Below are 15,807 nucleotides of genomic sequence, written 5' to 3' on the forward strand. Positions count from 1 at the left end.
TTCATGTTTATATCTAAGAGATTTTTGCCTATGTTTTTTTCTAAGAGTTTTATGGTTTCATTACTTAGATTCAGGTCTTTAATCCATTTTGAATTTGCTCTTGTGTATGGGGTTAGACAATGATCCAGTTTCATTCTCTTACATGTAGCTGTCCAGTTTTGCCTGTTGAAGAGGCTGTCATTTCCCCATTGTATGTCCATGTCTCCTTTATTGTATATTAATTGACCATAAATGTTTGGGTTACTTTTGTTTATTTTTGACATGTGGCTGGGGTACTAGATTCCAGGATCAACTAATCCAGGGATTGACATATTTTTCTGGCCCTCACAAATGACTCAAAATATGCTTCAGCCTATATCAGCACTGATTTCCTTACAGTTCACCCTTCCTCCTGAAGTGTAGTACTTCAAGTTCCCAGTTCAGAGAGGGTATGTTTAACAGCTACCCCATATCTGATAAGCCCTGACCTTCATCTTTTATATTCTTAGTTCAGTGAGGCTGTCAGAAGTACTGCTTAGCCTCTTAACCACTTCTAGATTAACAAAAGCTACTAGGGCAAAATAATCTAAAATGCTAGGCTCCCATCTTTGGATTTCTACCTTCTGCCAGACCTTGACCCAGTAATTCCTTCATAGCTTATTATTAGATCTCTGGTGCCCATAGAGTAGAACACTTTATTCTTATTTGCTTCTAAAGAAGACTAGTCCTCATTAGTTCATCATTACTAGAGACAGAAATTCTACTTCAACTTTGTTAACTTTTTTCCATATTTCTAATACTTTGCTTTCTGTTCTTTGATCATTAGTGTATAGAGATGCAATAATTTTGAGCATTAATGATCCTGACTTCCATCAAAATGTACTTTCTTAACACTTTTAAGTCACTTTTACCTCAAGTTCCATTTTATCAGCAATTAATCTTGTCATTCATACTTTCCTTTACCATTGGTCAATATAAAATTTCCATTTTTCACCATTATCATTCAGGTATGTCTGTAAAAGTCCTTTTCTTCCCTTCTGGTAGATGTCATAGTTATTATTTTTGGATTTTTTTCACTACTCCTTTCTCTTAGTACCAAATCCCATACCTTAAGTACATGAACCATGGAAGGACACATGACACAAACCTAACCAGTCTGATACCCAACTAGAATACTGTTTCAAGGAAAGTCACAATTCCCACCTGGGTAAAGGTTCTTCCTTTTTTTTTTGTATGTGATATGGTGGGGAAGACTTTCTTGCTATTGGAACTCCAATAATTTAAAGTTTTGAGTATGGGGATGCATATGCTCTACCACATAAACTAGTGATTCTTTATCCTAATAAACAATTATAATCCCCATTTTAACATGCCAACATCTGACAATGTCTGGCATATTCTTTGTTGTTGAAACTGGGGAGTGGAGGGTGTTAATGGTATCTAAAGGGTAAAGGCCAAGGATGTTGCTAAATACCTTAAGAGGTACAGGACAGCTTCCCACCACAAAGAGATATCCACCACAAAATGCAAATGCAGAGGCTGAAAAACTGAAACAGATAAAGCCCAACTGCAATAGGAAAGAATGAAGGTCTACATAATAGTAGAGCTAAGATGCAATACCCCTCCCTTAAAAAAAAGTAAAATTCTGCAAGGTCTGGATATAATCATGTCCAATATTGGTTCATATCCTATCTTCAGTTATATGAATCAGTAAGCATGACTTAAGCTAGTTTGCAGTGATTCCCTATCACAACTGCCAGAATCACTACTAATACAACATGGTAATATAAAGCTTTATTTGCCATAATCATATTTTAGGAGATTTCTATTTTGTAGGAACTTTTGTTTTCTCTTCTTTTTTATTTGGACTTTCATATTTCTGTTTATCTTCAGCAATAATATAAAATGTAGTAGATAGATTTTAAATTATGTTTGAAGCAAACTAACACTTTTCAGAAAATATTCATAAACTTAAATTTAACAAATTTAAACATAAACCATACTTCTGATTCCCTTTTACAAAAAGTGAGATAGTACTTTCATTTCTCCTCTATCTCAATCTTTGTTTCACTAATTTAAATGCTTTTAAAAATTTGAAACAACAGGTCTTTTTTTAGAACTTTGCTCTCAAGATCATAATCATATTTCCTATGATTATAAGACTTACCTTTGTTATATTTAACTGGTTTCAATGTTCATTATCAGCCCTTTTCTGACACAACTCCTTACTTGGGCTAGTCATGTAAATTCATCTCTCATATCTTTGATATTTCTTTGGGTAATATTTTTCAGGAATGTTATTATGATGATTAGTCTAATTTCTAGAATATTACTCCAGCTTTCACAAATGCATACCTGCCTAGAAAGAATTCTACAGTTGGAAGATGTAGCAAGTATGTTCTAACACTGAAAAGGTCTGAGGCCAATCTGATATTCATTTTTTCAATAACAATCTGTGCTTTTTACTTATATATGTGTACAGTTCATCACTAAATTTTAAAATACCACCAAAATATGCAGAATCTCTTCATTAATATTCCCTGGAGCATATTACAAACTCAGAATCATTATGAACTTTGGAATCAGACCTAGTTTTAGATCAAAAATGTTTTCTTCTTTATTTATAGCTTTAATCATTGCCTCTGATCCATTAATTTGTTTAATTCTCTGGAAATACATACTATTCATAAATGAAGTCTACAGAGGTATACTCCATATTTATAGTTTGTCCTTCATCCTTTTATTTTTTCTTTTTCTCTACAGGCTGTTTTCAAATGAATTTTGTACATTACTCATTTAATTTTCTACACTGCCAAGACCTTATTTAATACACTTAATTTAATTTTTTTTAATGATATGACTACATTTTTTTGTTTACTTTCTTATTTTCACCTGTTCTCTTTACATCATTATATAAGTTTTGGAAAAACAAATTGCTTTTATATATTACTGAAAAACAAGGCAATTATTTTCTAAACTTTTCTTCTATTTCTTACAGTGTTTTTAGTGTCTTCAAGATTCTGACAGTGATGCTTCTTTTATAACATGTATTTTTCAAGGATCCCCAAATGGACTTTATTTTTCTGCTCACCCATCCTAGAATGATGATTTTTTCAGATTTAGTATGGGAAAGGCCAGATTGTTCTCAATTCTTGCAAGAAAATGAGTAGCAGAAACCCTTTCTAACTCTGCAGCTGAAAGAACAAAATTTAAGCACTTTCCTATAAGGCTCTATTCTAATACTCTCAATACAAAGAGAATCAAACAGCTAAGGAATCAAGGAGTAGCTGTATAGAAATCAAAGACAAGGAGAATGGTGCAAGACTTACACTCTGAAAACTATAAAATACTGCTGAAAGAAATTAAATAATTTAATCTAAACTAATGAATTAAATATTGTTAAGATGACAATACTCCCCATGTTGGTCTGTAAATTCACTGCAATCTCCATTAAAATCAGAACAGTCTTTTTTGTAGAAATTGATAAGCTGTTCCTAAAACTTACATAGAAATTCAAGGGACCCAGAATATTCAAACAATTTGGAAAAAGCATGCTAAAACTGGAGGACTCACACTTCCAAACTTCAAAACTTACTACAAAACAACAGTAATCAATGAAGTATGTACTTGCATAAGGATAGACATATACATGAATGGACCAATCAGCCAAAGCCAGAAATTAATTCAAAGTAGATCACAGACCTAAATGTAAGAACTAAAACTATCAAACTATTAGGAAAAAAAACAAAGGAGTAAATCTTTGTGACCTTGGATTAGGAAATTATTACTCTGATATACCACAAGCACAACACAAAAGCACAGAAGAAAAAATAAATTTGACTTCATCCTTTGTGCTACAAAGGATGCCATCAAGAAAATGAAGAGACAGCCTACAGGTGAAGAAAGTATTTTGCAAGTCATTGTATTTGATAAGGGTCATATATCCAGAATATATAAAGAACTCAACACTCAATAATAAAAAGAAACCTAATTTAAAAATAGGAAAGACTTTGAATAGCCATTTCTCCAAAAAATATATACAAATGGCCAATAAGCACATGAAAAGCACATGGCTCAAAATCATTAGCCATTAAGGAAACATATGGAAACTGCAATGAGATACTACTTTACATTCACTAGGATGGCTATAATCAAAAAGACAGGTAACACAAGTGTTGACAAGAAACACAAATTGGAATCTTCATATACTGCTGCTAGGAAAGTAAAAGTACAACCACTTTGGAAAACAATTTGTCAGTTCCTCGAAATGGCACACAGAGTTACCACAAACCCAGCAAAAGATGTAATACCCAAGAAAATGAAAACACGTCCACATAAAAAGCTGCATGCAAATGTTCATGGCAGTGGAAACAACTCAAATGGCCATAAACTGATGAATGTATAAATAAAATGAGTTACATCCAAGCAATGGATATTATTTGGCAATAAGAAGGAATGAAGTCCTGCTACATGCTAAAACATGGATGAACCTTGACAATACAGTAAATGAAAACATGGATGAACCTTAAAAACAATGCAGTAAGTGAAAGAAGCCAGTCACAAAGACCACATATTGTGTGATCCCATTTATAAGAAATGTCTAGAATAATCAAATCTATAGAGACAGAAAGTAGATTAGTGATTGTCTAGGGCTGAGGGAAATGGAGGAGAGGGGAATGAAAGCTAAAGGGCTCAGGGTTTCTTTTTAGGGTAATGAAAATGTTCTCAAATTGATTGCGGTGATGGCTGCACAACTCTGAATATTCTAAAAACCATTTACTTGTACAAATTAAGTGGCTCCATTGTATAGTATATGAATTATGTCACAATAAAGGTGTTCAAGAATAAATAAAAGATAAAGGAAGTGGGGAACAAGTAAGGTTCTTAGAATTGGAGTACAAACTCATTCATGCTCCTAACAATTTTAAAAGCAAGTCTTTCTTACAAAGATCTTTTTATTGGACTTATTTTGCCTTAACAATCACCACCCAAGTTATTCTAGCTCTGAACTAAAATAAGCTCTCTTGCCCACTTGCTTCTTTGGTGTGAATTTCTCTATTAGAAATAAGGAACTAGAAACAGCTTACTTTTTTCTACTGCTATGAATCTCAGTGATAGCACTGTATCAAATCAAAAGGGGCAGGTTTATACAAACTTGATCCTGCCATCTGTTTGCCATATTAGAAATTTTCTCATCCCCTAATTCAGGGATATGACATAAATAAAGTTTTACTGGAAAACAGCCACATGCTGACTGTTTATGAATTTTTTATGACTACTTTCATGTAACACATGGTCTGGCCTGCAAGCCTATAATATTTACTATCAGGACCTTTATTTAAATGTTTGTAGACCCCTGTTCTAACAGTGAGGGATTCATGTCATAATGCATTGCTTCCAAGATAAAACATCCACCAGCCATCAATATAATTTATATATATAATCACACTACATTACTATCATTAAAAATTTCTCTCATAATCAGTTTACTTGATTTCAGAGTCATCATTATACTATAATGTACAGAAGAGTTCAAAGTTTCAATTATTTTTCCAACATTTCACCCAGAAGCAAAATCCATTCATTTTCATTCAATAAATATTTACTGAGCATTACTAGTTCTAGACACTGAAGACTCAACCATTAACATACTAGAAATAATTTCTGCCCTCATGGAAGTTATAGTCACAAAAGAGAGTAAGAAAAACAAAAACTGAGACAAAATAGATTGTGATATGTGTTAAGAAAAACAGAAAGAAGCTAAGATTGAAAATAATAAAGGGAGACATTTTTGATACTTCAGTCAAGAAAATCTATCTAAAAACAGGAGCTTTAAAATAAGGTCAAACAGGTAAGTAGGAACAAAGACATCAAAGAATGAGAAGAAAAGCATTCCAGACAAAGAACAGAAGTAACCTGCCATATAAAAAGAACTAAAAGAAAACAAGGATGGTCAGGTCATTTTTAAAAAGTGAGAGATTTGTACAAGATTATATTGGAGAAGTAGGCAAGGCCCAGAACATGCAGGACTCTGTAACTATGTAAGAAATATGAACTTACTTTTAAATAGAGAAGGCATTAAAGGATCTTGAGCAGATAAATTATGTGATAAAAGTGAAACTTTAAGATCACTTTGGGTTATTATATACAGAATGGAATGGAGGGTGACATAGAGAAGCTAGTTTTAAGCCTGATGTGGTGTTCCAGAGAAAAGACAGTAAGAATTGGTTAGTCTCAAAGTGGTAGCAGTGGAGACAGAACATAGACTGATTTAAAATAACTTGTTAATTAGAAATGTATGAGTAGGAGGCCAGGGTGAGAAAAAGAATGGTCCCAGTGATTGAGGCTGAGCAACTGGAGAGTTAATGATTTACTAAATGACTGTGTAGCCAGATGGGAGGGATAAGGTAGAAGATAATAACTGCATTTGGACAAGTAAATTTTGAAGTATCTCTGAGATTCCCAAGTGGAGATGACTACAAAATCTGGAACTCCAAGAAGAAGTCCAGGCTAGAGATATAAATTTGACAGTAAAAAGAAAGAAAGACATTTTAAATCAAACATAAATTTATGAATATCCATTTTTGTACTAATAGTAGAAAAAGTAGTAATAGGTTCTCTTCCTTCCACTTCATCTTTCAGGAGAAAAAGAAGTACCATGCTCTAAATGGCAACAGAAGAAGAAAACTAGGAACTAAGGACACTAGTTGCTGACAAAAGGGAACCATGTGGGTAAAGACAAGTGGGAGGAAAACTTCATTTTTATAATGTATCCTTTCATATCTTTTCTATAATTTTGTAGCATGTGGATATAATAACTATTTTAAAAACTACACAAATTCAGGAGCACCCACCAGAGTCTAGACCACCACCTATGTAACAAAATCAAGGCATTGATGCACCTAGATAATTACTCTTCTTTTTCTTAAACCCTCTAAGAACATATAGATGAAAGGGTAAAGCAGTAGTATCTACTGAAGTTACAAATAAAACTTCCCATCACAAAACCAAACTAATCCCATTTTCAAAAGATTTATGAAATGGAAATGACTGAGTTAAAAAACCCAATCCCTCTCATTTTACAGGTAAAAATACAGTAAGACCAGAGTATAATCAAGAATGCCAAATATCCTGCTGTGATATCAACATTTTAAGTGAAAATAATAATATCACCATCATCTAGCCAACACTGGAGTTAGTTTACTGACCACGTGTTACCATAAAACTAAGTGCTCAAACATCCTAGTTACCTCCATCTACTATCCCACCAGTTTTCTAAGTCCTCAACCTGCTGCGTAAGCTAATTTATTACACAATGAATTCTAAAACCTTAAAATAACCTTCTCTCTCAACTATTCACAAAGTAGTTTTATATCTGAAATTGAATGCCTTTGTTCTAACTTGATAAACAAAACTGTAATCTGTTTTGTCAAATGAGTAAAAATTATCCCAGCAACATTAAGGCCACTATCTTGTTAAAGTAGGCAAACTGCCAACCGAAAAGCTGGCATTTACAGGGCATCTATTACATGTGCCCAGCACTATGCCGTACACTTTGTATACCTTGTTTTTTTAAATTTGCTACAACACTCTGTGAGACAAATATTATTCCTATTTCACAGGTAAGAAAAATAAAACTAATAAAAGTTACATAATTCCCTAAAATTACATATCTAGAAATTGTGGAAGTCATAATTAATATCCATATGAATACCACACCAACAGTTTTCAAACTTTTTGATCTCAAAACCACTTTCTACTCTTAAGAATTATACAGAAGATCTCGAAAATCTTTTACAAGCATAAATCAATTTTTGCCATATTAGAAATGTTTTAAAATTGTTTTAATTTCAAAAGTACAATAAACTGATCACATGTTAATATACAATTGTCATGAAAAAAAGATTGCATTAAAGAATGAATGACAAGAGTGATGCTATATTACATTAATATTTGTTTTACTAGAAAGCAGCAGGATTTTTATAACTGTTTCTGCATTCAATAGGGTGTAAATGTGGTTTTGGTTTGAAGTATATGAAGAAAATCCAGACTCAGAAGGTATGCAGTTGAAAAAAGAAATAGTATTTGAATAGTCTTTTCAAATAATTGAGGGTATTGTTTGATACTATAGCAAAACTCAGAAAGTGGTCATTTCTAAAAGGTTAGTTACAATATGAAAGCTAAAACTTTATCCATAAATGTTTTGTATCATGTTAGCTGGAAATCCACTGGCTTCTCTTGCACGTTGAATGGACTTTGTAAGGCTGGAGGCACCAGGGGAAGGGGTGAGCCTGCTGGACAAGCTCAGGCCTCACCAAACAAGGCGAAGAGACCAACAGGTTCTGGTCTGACAACATTCCAGAAACTGATCAGATAAACATTCCTAACTAACTAACCTTCTTCCCCAAGCTAGAAGAGTAGTGCTAACTTTCCAATACCTGGCTAAAGGCCAATGAGAGACCCCCTATGTACCCTAGGTGAGCCAATCCTCGAGCCACTGTATACCTTTGATCTCCCTCCCCTTACTTTCTTTAAAAACTTGCTGCCTACCCTGCTGGGCATGACTTTCCCAGCCTCCATTTCTGTAGACTGAGAAACCTCATCCGGGAATTGCGTTCAAATAAACTACCTGGCCCTTGATTGCCTCTCTTCGCCTGCTTATTTTGGCTAGAATTTATCTTACAGACCTATTACATAATGTTGTAACATCATGCACTGATCTGAAAAATACTAAATTGAGTTGTTATGCAGATCTTCCAAATGTCAACACTTAGCACTATCCAAAACCAAAAAAAATAATATTTGGTAGTATCACCAATCTGACCAGAACTCTGTCAGCTTAGAGTGACACACACATTTTCCAAATGCTAATTTTTGATTCAAAGTTTGAATTTTTTCATTGGCAACAAATACTGTCAATTATGTTCCTTGAATTCACAGGCTTGTTTAATTCATCTTCCAGAAAAATGCCTGCTGAATATCCAAATTGGAATAATCATAGTTTGTCTACATGATGTTCTTTCAGGTAAAAATGGTATTCCATGATAAAAGCAGCTAGTTTGGCTTATTAACTCAAATTACTCATGTTTCCCTTTATTTTTCCCTTCAGTAGGTAGCAGAAGAGCATCATACATAATGCACAGTATGTCATTAAGAATATAAAAAAGATAGGTACTCAAGATTAAGCTTAATAAAATTAGTTATTTCTACAGCTTCAGCGAAGACATTGGGTAAAATTGGCTTTCTTTCTTTTTTTACTGCCAGTACATGGCTGTGAATAATACAGAACTACTAACAGTTTGGTGCCTTGATTCATGCTAACGCTTTACCTACCACTGCCTTCGTACCATTAGTGAAAATGTTTGCACAAAAGAAAAAGGCAAACAATAACTTTGTATTATTATTTCATATGGTACCTATATAGGGAGAAAGCAGGAAATCACATGGACTGGAACCAATATAGAGCCAGCTTTGAGACATCAAGTCCCATTCAAGCAAGCAGGAAAAAAGAATATTTTTATTTTCTCTCATAAATGGTACTACACATTTATGTTAAACAAATGCACATATTATTAGTGACTCCAAACCACCATGTACTCCTAACCAGCTTCACCTTCTCACTTTCATGGCTACCTTCACTTACTATACAGCATGTTAAATTGACCTTTGACCATCCAAGTGTCTATCATAGAGCAAGCAAAGTGAGCCTTTAAAACCAGATCATGTCACTCCTCTGCTCCAAACCCTCAAATAGCTTCCTATGTTGCTCAGAGTAAAATTCAAACTCCTTAACAATGGTCTACAAAGGTTCTAAATGCTTGCACACCCTGCTACCTCTCAAATATCCTATCTCCTACCAATCTCACCTTTGTTCCAGCCACACCAGCCTACTTCTTATCCCTGGAGCATGGTACCTTTGCATTTGCTATTCTCTGCCTGAAATTCTGTTCTACTAGATATCTGCTCCCTTTTATTCTTTATGTAGGTAACTGCTTAAATTTATCTTATCATTGATGTCTTCCCTGACCTTGATCTCAATGAAATAATTACTGTCTCACTTACCCTATACTCCCAGAACTCTATCCTACTTACTCTTCTTTATTTTACTCCGTAATATTTATCACTATCAGTCATACCATACATTTATAATTTTATTATTTGTCTTCCTCCGTTAGAATGTAAGCTCCATGAGAGCAGGGACTTTGTCCATTCTGTTCACCACTGTAATGCCAGCACCTAAAACACTGTCTATCACATATTAGCTCAGTATATACCTGTGACATGAAGGAAATGAATGAACAAAGAAAAGGGGGGTGGGGGAGGGAGCTATGAAGAGCCATTACAATAGTATCAAATTCTCTTTTTACTCTCTAAAAAGCATTTTGCCCAGAACAATGCAGGTCTCCACATGATTCTGTATAAAGCCAACCAAAACATATACACACATAAGAGGATATGCAACACAGCAAAGGTAGTTTTACAGAACTCAGTACAGTGCTGAGTGAGAGACAGCATTCATTAACATGCCTGGAAGACATCTACAGCCAAGAATCCAAACACACTGAACCAAGGTGCACCAGTAGCAGACTAGAGCTGACTTATAGGAGAGTCAAATAAACGTAACCCTTTAGCAGACTGACAGGCAGTATAAATTCAAGTATCAGATAAAACCTCAATTCAAGTCTTATATAAACCTAAAAAAAAAAAAGAATTCTACTGAAAGGCATATAACACCAAAAGTGAGAGCAAGATTTTGATATTAATGAGTATTACTGTTATATGAGCCTTCAGAAATATTTTCAAATACAGTCTTCTACTTGAGAATATCACACCACAAGAGGTGGATATTATGCCTACTTATTTCAGCACTTAAGTAAGTAGTATAATCTCATAAAAACCAGTTGTTTGTAGAAAAGCATGATCTCAAACTGAGATAATGATTCCAATATAGAGATAGCCCTCTAGCTTTGTAGATAACCTTTGGGATTTCAACCAGAGTAAAAGTCTCAAGAACAGATGAAATTCAATTAAACCACACAGTTAAACCTCACATATCCTGATAATTAACACCATCTGTAATATTCAAATAAAAAGACCTTTTCCCTTTTCCTACACACTTTTACATGTTTCAATCTTCCCCTAAAACTGATGTTTCATCTCTCCTTCAATGAAACAATTCGTATATGAACAGGAACATACTGTCCATCCAGCCCCCAACCAATTTTTGAGGAATAACATTCATCTTCCAGAACCCAAAGCATCCTGACAATTACACTGTATTCTGCATTAGACTTGTTTTGACTTAAGAATGACATTAACTTGGTACAGGCATATCACCCAGAACTTAATTCTCTATTGAGTTCTCCAGAACTCTCCTGCCTCATTGAGAATGCCCAGGACACAACATCACCAGTAACTGCTCATTTCTGCTTCCTTTTTTGCCAAAGTTGAAAGGTTGGGGTTCTTACTCCTATTGTAGCTCAGCAAAGGAAGGGATAAAAGATGATTCACCCCTGCCTCTTATAAGGAAACCCTGCAGAGGAAGCTGTATAGATGTGTTCATATCACCATTGTTAGTGGTAGGTCACATTCTAGTGCTAATGGTGATGCCATCAGGAAACACAGCCACTTTACCCAAGGACAGTCCTACTGTATTCAAGATGCACAAGGGGAAAGAAGTGAAAGCAAGGTCATATTCATACAGTCATGAGGATCAACTGAATCAAACCTGACAGATCACTGGAGTGACAGATTTCACTGCCAAATCACCCTTGTTATCAGTGAAGGTACAGAGCACTTTAATGGGTCACCCTGGACCTCCAAAAACAATATTTTTCTATGGGGAACTGAGGTCCGCCTTTCAAAAACAAAGTTCAGAAAAGATTACAAAACATGAGGAGAATAGATACAAAACTATTAGTGTTCTTTTAAAGATGTCATCATTTTAACCTTAATTTGGCAAAATTATTCACCTGAGGCTTAGTTCAAGATTGTTTTGCCATGCAAAGCTTAGCTTTACAGTCATCTCAAACAGAGATATTGTGCATTATTCTATTGCATTGACCATCATGAAGATTTTAGTGACAAAAAGGCAGAGAAAATAATACCAAAAGGAAAAGATTTACATAGAATAAGCCAGAGTAAGTATTCCCTGGGGGTACCAGATTATCATATTGCCTCAATTTTCAAATGTACATTTTTAATATTTCTGAAATTAAGATATTTTAAAATCCCTGTCTGAAGAAATCCACCAGCTACCACGCAGAGATGTTACACATGTTAACCATTTCACTGAGTTACCTGCATTGGCAGGAATATCCTGAATTGAGTTAGAACTTAAATTTGAAATCTCTAGTCACTCACTATGTGAAATAGTTTCAAGACTAGATTCCAACTCAGTAAAAGTGAAAATTAACTGTATAGAGAACATGGCTTATCACATGCTAGTCAGTGTAAAGACAGTAGAAACAGCCAAATTTCTCAGAGTATATCAGAAACCTTTCACATCTAGGAAAGGCTGGTTTCAGCAATTCATCTACCAAGGATTTTCATCACTCTGGCACCAAAAGCTTCTGACAAATGTCCAAAAGAAGGTATTTCACTTCCAAGGATATTTAACTCAATTAAGGGAAAAAAGCAAAATTACAAGTTTAACAAATAGGAAATGCAGTCAAAATCAAGAAAGTCTTCTATATACCTCACAAGCATTCTCAATTTTAAAGGGGTGAAGTAAAAGTTATGAGCAACAATTATAAAAATAGCATGTCACCATAATGTTTTAACTACCAATGGCAAAAAGTGATTCAGAAAAATCTTTACACTCAATGTACAAAAGGCTTAGTCTTAAATTGTAATTACATACTAAAAAAAAAAGTGGTATATAAGTAAAGATAAACTAATGATATAGTTTAATGTTTGTATACATTTAATGTACTGTATCTTTTTCCCTATGAAAAAAGTTGTCACTAAATTTATGAGTCACAATCATTTGTCATATTTGAACACACTATAAACATAATGTGTTATGGTTATCACTGTATTTAACTTATACTTCAAAATGTATGTTTGGATCCAAATACAATATTCCTCATTTATGGCTTAGAGAAGCAGTTCATACTCAACCAACATTTTACCACACACACACACACACACATACACAAAAGCTGTATCCTTGCTTCTATTCAATTAAGGTCAGTAATTTATAAAAATACACATCTATTCACACACCCCAAAAAACGTCTGTCTAATCAGAGATCACTGAAAACTGAACAAGCTAATGAACAGTGAGCTAAACAATGACTCAATTAGAATTCAATAACTTTCCAGCAAGGCAGAATTATAGATCAAAACTAACAAGGTACAATTTAATAAATATAAAGTCCTATTTGGGGGTTAAAAAAATAAACACAAGAAGGGATAGAATGGAAAGACAGTGAATAACTTGTGAAATAACTATGAAAAAACTAATGTACTCCTGCACTGCATTACTTAGTGTGTGCTTTTTTAGTAATATACATTACTAAATGTGTATTGCTTAGAGCAATAAATACAGTCTCCTTTATAAAGTCATTGCTTATGAGGCTACCACAGCTCCATCACTAAGCTTAGTTCTGGGCACCTCAAAGGGTTAACTAATCCTCAAAGGGAGGAATTAACTAGAGTTTCAGTAAAAGAAGATGATTAAGATGCTCATTTACTTAACATACTTATATAGTATTTACTGTTTCAGGAATTATTCTAAACACTTTATAAATCATGTCATATGAGGAATGGATACAGAACTTAAGGCTATTTAACCTAAGATAAGGAGAACATGATAGCTCTTGTCAAATAGCTAAAGGGCTAGCTAACATGTAGACAAGATAGCCCATTTATTTGTGCCATTATATAAAAAAGAAACAGGACAAATGAGAGATTTGGACTCTTGAGAGCTGTCTAATGGCAGATTCTCGCAATAAGGCTACTATAAGAACTAAATGAAAAAGTATGTATCAAAGAACTTTGTGGTAAATTGCTACATATTCATTTTTTGAATTGACTTCTTTGCATACAGTGGGTCCTGATGAATAGAAATATTTACAAAGAGGTTAATTATGGATGTTGGAGTCTTAGCTATTAATCCTACTATTCAATTTCCAGTTTTACAAATTTAGCAAAATTTCCTTGCATCTCTAGGCTTCATTTTCCTCACCTTTAAAATAAGAACAGAACTATCAGCTTTGCAGGGTTATTGTGAGAATTAAATGCAATAATGTATGTAAATACTTAGCATAGTGCTGACACACTCAATAAAGTGTTCCTATGATAATGATCATCATCATCACGTTGTGGAAGGAATCTCTCTAGAGTGAATATTTAACAATATGTTATGATGTGGTATGACTGTATGGCTCTGCTATGCACCAGTATGAGTATATGATTCTGCTATGCAGTTATCACATTGTAACAATCCATATATAATATATAGCTTGTTTTAGTTTGGGTGACATAAAAAACACTTATCTTTTGTAATTTGGAGAGAAACCTAGTCTTAAATCTAAATAAAGTTTCCAGGTTGGTAAAGTATCAAGAGTAAAAGTGATATAATGGGGAAATTATGCAGCTACAGGGAAAAAGGGGATTAAAGATGTAGCACAATAAGTAGAAGCGACTTCCTAGGAAACCTTCACTGCAGATGAGAATGTATATTGCAAAGGAAATTACAGTTACTGTTGCCACAAGTTAATGAACAACTGGTTACATTAATCAGAAATACCAACAATATTAAGGCAGTTAAGTGCAATGTAAACATTTGGTGTATCAAGGCAATTTAAAAAGTGAATTTCAGTGAACTAAAGACAAGAGTTTAAAGGTATTTACGATTCTAATTACTGTGAACAGAATTTGTACTTTTAGAAACCGACTCCTATGTGTTGGATTACAGAACATGGAAACTCAATAATCCTGCAATTCGGCACCTGTGATCAACCAATAAAATCAGTTCTAACATACTATTCTTAGTATTTTGACAGTCATAATCACCTATCTATCCTTTCAAAAGGAATTAACTATCAAAAGGAACTTATCACTGTTTTCAGGGACATTTCAAGGTAATGTAACTATATTTTAAAGGCAATGGTAGAAAGATGAAACATATACATAGCTACTATGAAGACCAAATTGGAAAAACTTCCTAACAGATGACTAATAATTCAAATAAACAACACATCTCCCACTAAAAACTGTCTCCCAAAGGGTTTGAATATAATTACCATCAACAAACTATCATATGCTTATTACATTATGAATAAATAAATTGAATGTAGGAATGAAAAACTGGGCATAGCTTTGAGGACCTTTTCTGGGGATTTAACTTACCATAAATTACAGGAAGTGTAACTGTTATTACAATAGTGTATGGATGTTTAATTTTTGCCCTAATTTTTTATGATAAGCCTAGAGTCCAATGGAATTAAAGGAGTTTATTCCACCCGCAAGCATTTCATTAATGTGTTATATTTTATGCACAGACCTGAGTATGTTCTAACCAAATGTATGCAATAGTTATAGTCTGTTAAAAGCAGAGCTATTGACAATATTGGCTACCCAGTTTAAAATGGCCTAGTAAATTCTAAAATATGTGTTTATATTGGTTTTCCTTAGTATAACTTACTGCTCCTTAAAAATCAACTCACATTATATTTTTGAACGAAGCAAACAGAAAAAAACTGGCTGAGTTAGAATAAGGCAAAAAAATATAAATACAGTCCTGAAATAACAAATGATACTATAACATGTCCAACAAGCTACAATTAAGTTACTATGAACAATCGTAGTATATTTAGTCAG

General features: G+C 33.7%; 1 protein-coding gene across 3 annotated transcripts in view; it reads right to left on the bottom strand.

The window, feature by feature from the left end:
- The window catches only part of ANKRD13C (ankyrin repeat domain 13C), a 133,362-nt gene that overhangs the window by 115,556 nt on the left and 1,999 nt on the right, over window positions 1-15,807 (bottom strand). The gene's annotated exons all lie outside the window — the stretch shown is intronic.

Source organism: Manis javanica, chromosome 4 (assembly GCF_040802235.1).
Source record: "Manis javanica isolate MJ-LG chromosome 4, MJ_LKY, whole genome shotgun sequence".
In the NCBI taxonomy this organism is placed as follows: Eukaryota; Metazoa; Chordata; class Mammalia; order Pholidota; family Manidae; genus Manis; species Manis javanica.